A 6,000-nucleotide genomic window follows, 5' to 3' on the forward strand; every position below is an offset into this window, starting at 1 on the left:
CTATATTTTGAAATCATGCACTTTAGATCCACATAAAGCTGCTGCAGTTCTTGTGCAATACTTGTGAATGTAAATGTAAATATTTAAAATACCCTATCTTAGTTATTTTGTTATACTTATTTTATAAATCTTAAGTTTTATTTTATACTTAACATAACATACTGTAGTTATTTGTTATTCATATTTTATTATGTTACACACACCGAGGCCTAAGTAACTGCATTTTGTTCTAATCATGTACATGGTTTTGAATGACAATAAAGCTGAGTCTTTTGTGCACGAGGCAATATCATGTTGAAACTGGAAAAGTTGGAAGCAGTGATTTCTTATCAATTGAGTTTATACACCTGTTAGCCATAGATGTGACTGAAACAATTGAATGTAGTCATTAGGAGGGGTGTCTTTTGATTGAGCAAATAGTGTATTTTCATTGATTCAGCTAACAAATTAATGCATTAAAAGCTGACTAACATGATGTTTCCATAACAAATAACAAAGTTTTTATATATATAAATAAATATATATATATATATATATATTGTTTATGCATTTTCTTCCCTTTATCTCTCTTTTAGCGCGTCCAATTGCCGATTGCGTCATGCTTCCTCTCCACCAATGCCGATCCCCGCTCTGATTGAGAAGAACGAAGCTAACCCACGCCCCCTCCGACACGTGGGCAGCAGCCGTATGCATTTTGTCACATACACTTTGACGAGTGCAGTGCAGATCAGCACTGTGTACGAAGAGACACACCCTGACAGCACTCTTTTCCCGTCTCTGTGCAGGCACCATCAATCAGCCAGCAGAGGTCGTAATTGCATTAGTTATGAGAGAGTCCCTATCCGGCTTTAATATCCCACCCCTATCTGAACAACAGGCCAATCGTTGTTCATGTGGCTGCTCAGCCCAGCCGGCAGACAGAACTGAGACTCGATATGATGTATTCAAGATCCCAGCTCTGGTGTTCCAGCGTCTGTTTTTATAGCTGCGCCACCTGAGCGACTCCAAATAACAAACTTTTAACCAACTTTGTAAATTTAAACATTTTAGACAGTGCTAGCCTAGTGAGTAGAGCTTTGGGCTATCAACTGAAAGTTTGAGACAACCCAGCTCTGCCATGCAGCCACTGTTGGACCCCTGAGCAAGGCCCTTAACCCTCTCTGCTCCGGGGGTGCCGTACTATTGCTGACCCTGCACTCTGACCCCAGCTTCCAAACAAGCTGGGATATGCAATAAAGCCATTCTATTCTAAGATCCTGTCCTGGATGTTATTGCACTCCGAATATTTTGTCATTAACCCATATTTAGTGCCCTAGATAATTTTAAGCTTGGATTATTCTTGTATTTTACTGTTGGCTGTTTATTTATTTATTCATTATTTTTTTTATGAAGTGGATGATTTCACTTCGCCAAATCACGTTTAATAACCGTAGACAAACTCAATGAATGACGCATGAGAGATTGTGTTTTATTCAGCTGCTCTTACACTAATGAAAGATGACAATGAAGGATTGGCACTTTCGTTAGCTGTCACATTATTCCATCCATCACCTCTGCAGTCTAAAAAGATAAGATGTCTGGACACAGGATGATTCCCATCCACCTTAAACAGTGCATTATTGTTAAACGTTAATGTTGCACACTGGGTTAAAGGTGCAATAAAAGAAGAAAAGTGAATTGTCAGTTGTTGGGCAGCATCTAAAGAATCAGCACCTGTAGAACCCTATAGAAACAGAATCAGCACCCTACAAAGAAAGTCACTGCACAAAACAAAAGCTTTCAGCTTTTTTAGTGCAGTGAAAGGTCTGTGGTTAATGTGCTGAACTATTAATCAGAAGGTCACTGGTTCAAGCTCTATCACCAACAAGTTGTCACTATTGGTTTCATCAGCAAGGCCATTAACCCTCGACTGTTTGCAATTTACTTATTTACAGTAATAATTTAGTCTCAGTAAAAACATCTGCTAAATGTCAAAGGTACAATTGTTTACTTGGGATCCTAGGGCACAGCAACTGTTGTAAAAGACGCATTTATTTAAGAATAATTCCACCTAGCAATAATTTCTGCCTAATTGACCATTGGGAAGTGTTTTAACCACCCTAAAGTACTACTTTTGTTCTTTCTACCACTGATTGTCTGGACAGAAAGGTTATTTTAAACCGAATTGGCTCAGGATAAAGAAATAATCATCCAACAAATATGCAATAACATAATCAGAATGCAATTACTTCTTTAACAGCACTACATTGTATATAATAACAGCTGGCGTCGCTTGTAAATCTGTGTCAGGAGTTGCACTGCAGTCAGTCACGTCTCCAGATAATCATGTTACACTTCTGGTTGAGGTCAGCGAACAATCAACGGCTGGATTACACTCAGCATCAGCATCTCGCCCCGCTGGAATAAACTGGATTAAAGCTTCTGATGGCTGCATGATTTTGGCCTTTATTCCATAGAGAAGATTTAATCAAACCAGACAGTGTACCCACAATGCTCTTCATCAGTAATTCTCTGTACTTTAGCGTCTTTGTCCTGCGTACTCTACAGTTAATTAAAAATGTAGCCTGTATAAAGCTGCTATTCTGTCAGACAGAGGGCTCAAAAAGTAGATTTTTTTCAACATGCACACAATATTTAATGTCGACCAATTTCGAGTCTAAATCATTCAGCTCATTTTTATTTTTTTGCCCTTTTTCTCCCCCTTTAGCGCATCCAATTGTTCAATTTGCATCGTGCTTCCTCTCTGTCTATGCCGAACCCTGCTCTGACCGAGGAGATCGAAGCTAACCCATATCCCCTCTGAAACATGGGCAGCAGCCGGATGCATTTTGACGAGTACATTGACGAGTTTGGCGCCACCTAGCGTTGCATGCGGAGAGACACACCCTAAGGGCACTCTTCCTCATCTCTGTGCAGGCACCTCTACTCAGCCGGCAGAGGTCGTAATCGCATTCTGACAGAGAGAGACCCACATCCGGTTCTTTGTCCCACCCCCCAACTGAGCAACCGGCCAGTCGTTGCTCAAACAGCCATTCAGCCTCGAACCGGGGAGGCAGAGCTGGATTCGATACGACGAGGTACTCAGAATCCAGCTCTGGTTGCAGCGTGTCTTTTTACCGCTGCGCCACCTGAGCGGCTTCATTTTTCTTTTTTTAATATTAATACAGCGTGACAGATTTAACTGACCTTGTTAAACATTTAGAACATGTATACTCCAGGAATGTATAACCTTCTTGCTGCAGCAACAGTGACTCCTTCTGTCTAGTAGCTGCAACAGCATGAGCGGTGGAAGAGTACAAGAAAGTAGCATAATCCTTTGTACGTACTAAGACTCAGTAAGTGTGAAATGCAAGATGATGCCACCACTGTGTTTCACAGTAAGGTTGGTATTATAGAGGTGATGAGCAGTACCCAAGTTTTCAAATTCAAATTGCAGCAGGTGGACTAAAACTAAATTCTAGAAATTTCTTAAGAATAATTAAAGCAAACAGGATGCACCTGAAACCACTTTGGAGCACCACAACAAAGGGTCTGAATAGTTTTGTGAGGAACAGATTTTAGTCTTTAATTTCAAAGTACTTTCAAAAAACTCGATTTGGTTAATTATGGGTAATTGTGTAAAGAGTGTATTCTGACTTGTACAAATGGCAATTATATCCCTTCCTAATAAAATGCACAACACAATAAAGTCCATATTAACTCCATGGATTTGAAGTTCCTGTATCTAGGGTTCATCAGCCATAACATTAAAACCACCTCCTTGTTTCTACACTCACTGTCCATTTTATCAGCTCCACTTATCATTAAAGAAACACGTTGTAGTTCTACAATTACTGACTGTAGTCCATCTGTTTCTCTGCATGCTTTTTTAGCCCCCTTTCATGCTGTTCTTCAATGATCAGGACTCCCCCAGGACCACTACAGAGCAGGTATTATTTAGGTGGTGGATGATTCTCAGCACTGCAGTGACACTGACATGGTGGTGGTGTGTTAGTGTGTGTTGTGCTGGTATGAGTGGATCAGGCACAGCAGTGCTGCTGGAGTTTTTAAATACCGTCCACTCACTGTCCACTCTATTAAACACTCCTACCTAGTTGGTACACCTTGTAGATGTAAAGTCACAGACGATCACTCATCTATTGCTGCTGTTTGAGTTGGTCATCTTCTAGACCTTCATCAGTGGTCACAGGACGCTGCATGGGGAGCTGTTGGCTGTATGTTTTTGGTTAGTGGACTATTCTCAGTCCAGCAGTGACAGTGAGGTGTTTAAAAAACCCATCAGCGCTGCTGTGTCTTATCTACTCATACCAGCACAACACACACTAACACACCACCACCATGTCAGTGTCACTGCAGTGCTGAAAATGATCCACCACCCAAATAATACCTGCTCTGTGGTGGTCCTGGGAGAGTCATGACCATTGAAGAACAGCATGAAAGGAGGCTAATAAAGCATGCAGAGAAACAGATGGACTACAGTCAGTAATTGTAAAACTACGAAGTGCTTCTATATGGGAAGGGAAGCTGATAAAATGGACAGTGAGTGTAGAAACAAGGAGGTGGTTTTAATGTTATGTCTGGTTGGTGTATATTCTTTACATAAATAAGAAACTAGTTGAAACCAGTTCTTGTTACACTAAATACACTTCACAAGGAGAATATTCAGGGTCTCAGGGCTCATTAGGGTGAAGAAAACGTTGAGAGAAAGTCCAATGAATTTAAATGAGCTCAGCTGGCTTAATTCCACCCACTGACCCCCGAGAGCAGTGTGACGAGGCTTAAGCAGAAGCTTTTTTTATACAGGAGATCTGATCAATGTCATTGTAATACCCTTCATTCCAAAGCTGCACTGCAGTTTAATCAACATTCAGAACTAAATGTTCTTATATCAGTATGTGCTGTTTGGAAATAACCTTTGAGTGGACGCAATGAAAGTATGAATAAATCCCACAGAGACATTGATCACCCATTTGGATTTGTGGTGGCAGTGGTTTAAAGCAGTAGCCCACCTGGGTTTAAGTCCTGGCAATGCCAACAGTCTAATTGGGCAATCTATAGACAGTATTAGCCATGTCTGAAGGAAGTAAGCTCCTTGATGCTGCAACATTCTGGCATTATCGACAGTGGATTACAGAAAGTACAGTGTGACAAATAGCATCAGAGGAAACGTGTGCCAGTCTGAGGGACTGCTCTGTGTCACGTATTTAAGCATTGGATATGTCTTAATTAAGAAGAAAGGAAATGGCACCCAAGGGGAATGGCTACTAAAAAAAACCCAAACTGTGTTGCTTGTTTGTTTTACATTTGCTAATTGAGGCTTTTTCACACAAAAATTTGATTACAAATTGGTTAAATTAGCACCCACAATGCAATTTGGAAAGCTATAAATCATTTAGCAAAGTGGTTGTTAATATAACTTTTTATATTTTTCACCCATTTATTGAGGTGACATTAACATGTACAGCATTCAACAGATGCTTTTATCCAAATAAAAAACTGAGGGTTAAGGGTGACCCAACAGTGGCAACATGGCATTTGTGAGGCTTGAACCAATGACCTTCCAATTACTAGTTTAATACAATAGCCACTGAGCTCCAACAACAATGCACTGGTTAGAGCAAGTCTGTAAGAACCCACCAACACAATTGGTTGTTTCTTAGGCAGGAGAGAACGGATGAAAATGTACCTTTTTACTGCTGCAACAGCAACTCCTGATGTGTGCTAAAGAAAAACAGGGAGCCTAGCAAATTTTTCCATAGATATTGTTGGAATCCACCACTCCTTGTTGATCATCTGCAGCTTTCTTTAATGAGCATTGTTATCATGTATGCAGCAAAATTGTTAAATAAAAGAATGGAGGTTAAATAATAAAAAATGTTGCACAATTTATTCCATAATACTTGACAGGACTAGTCCTGTTATAAACTTTTGGTTGACCAATATTCTCACGTCTTGCAGTATAGAAGCAGAAAAGCAATCTGACCATGTCCACTTTTCCAG

The sequence above is a fragment of the Trichomycterus rosablanca genome, chromosome 18 (genome assembly GCF_030014385.1).
Source record: "Trichomycterus rosablanca isolate fTriRos1 chromosome 18, fTriRos1.hap1, whole genome shotgun sequence".
NCBI lineage: Eukaryota > Metazoa > Chordata > Actinopteri > Siluriformes > Trichomycteridae > Trichomycterus > Trichomycterus rosablanca.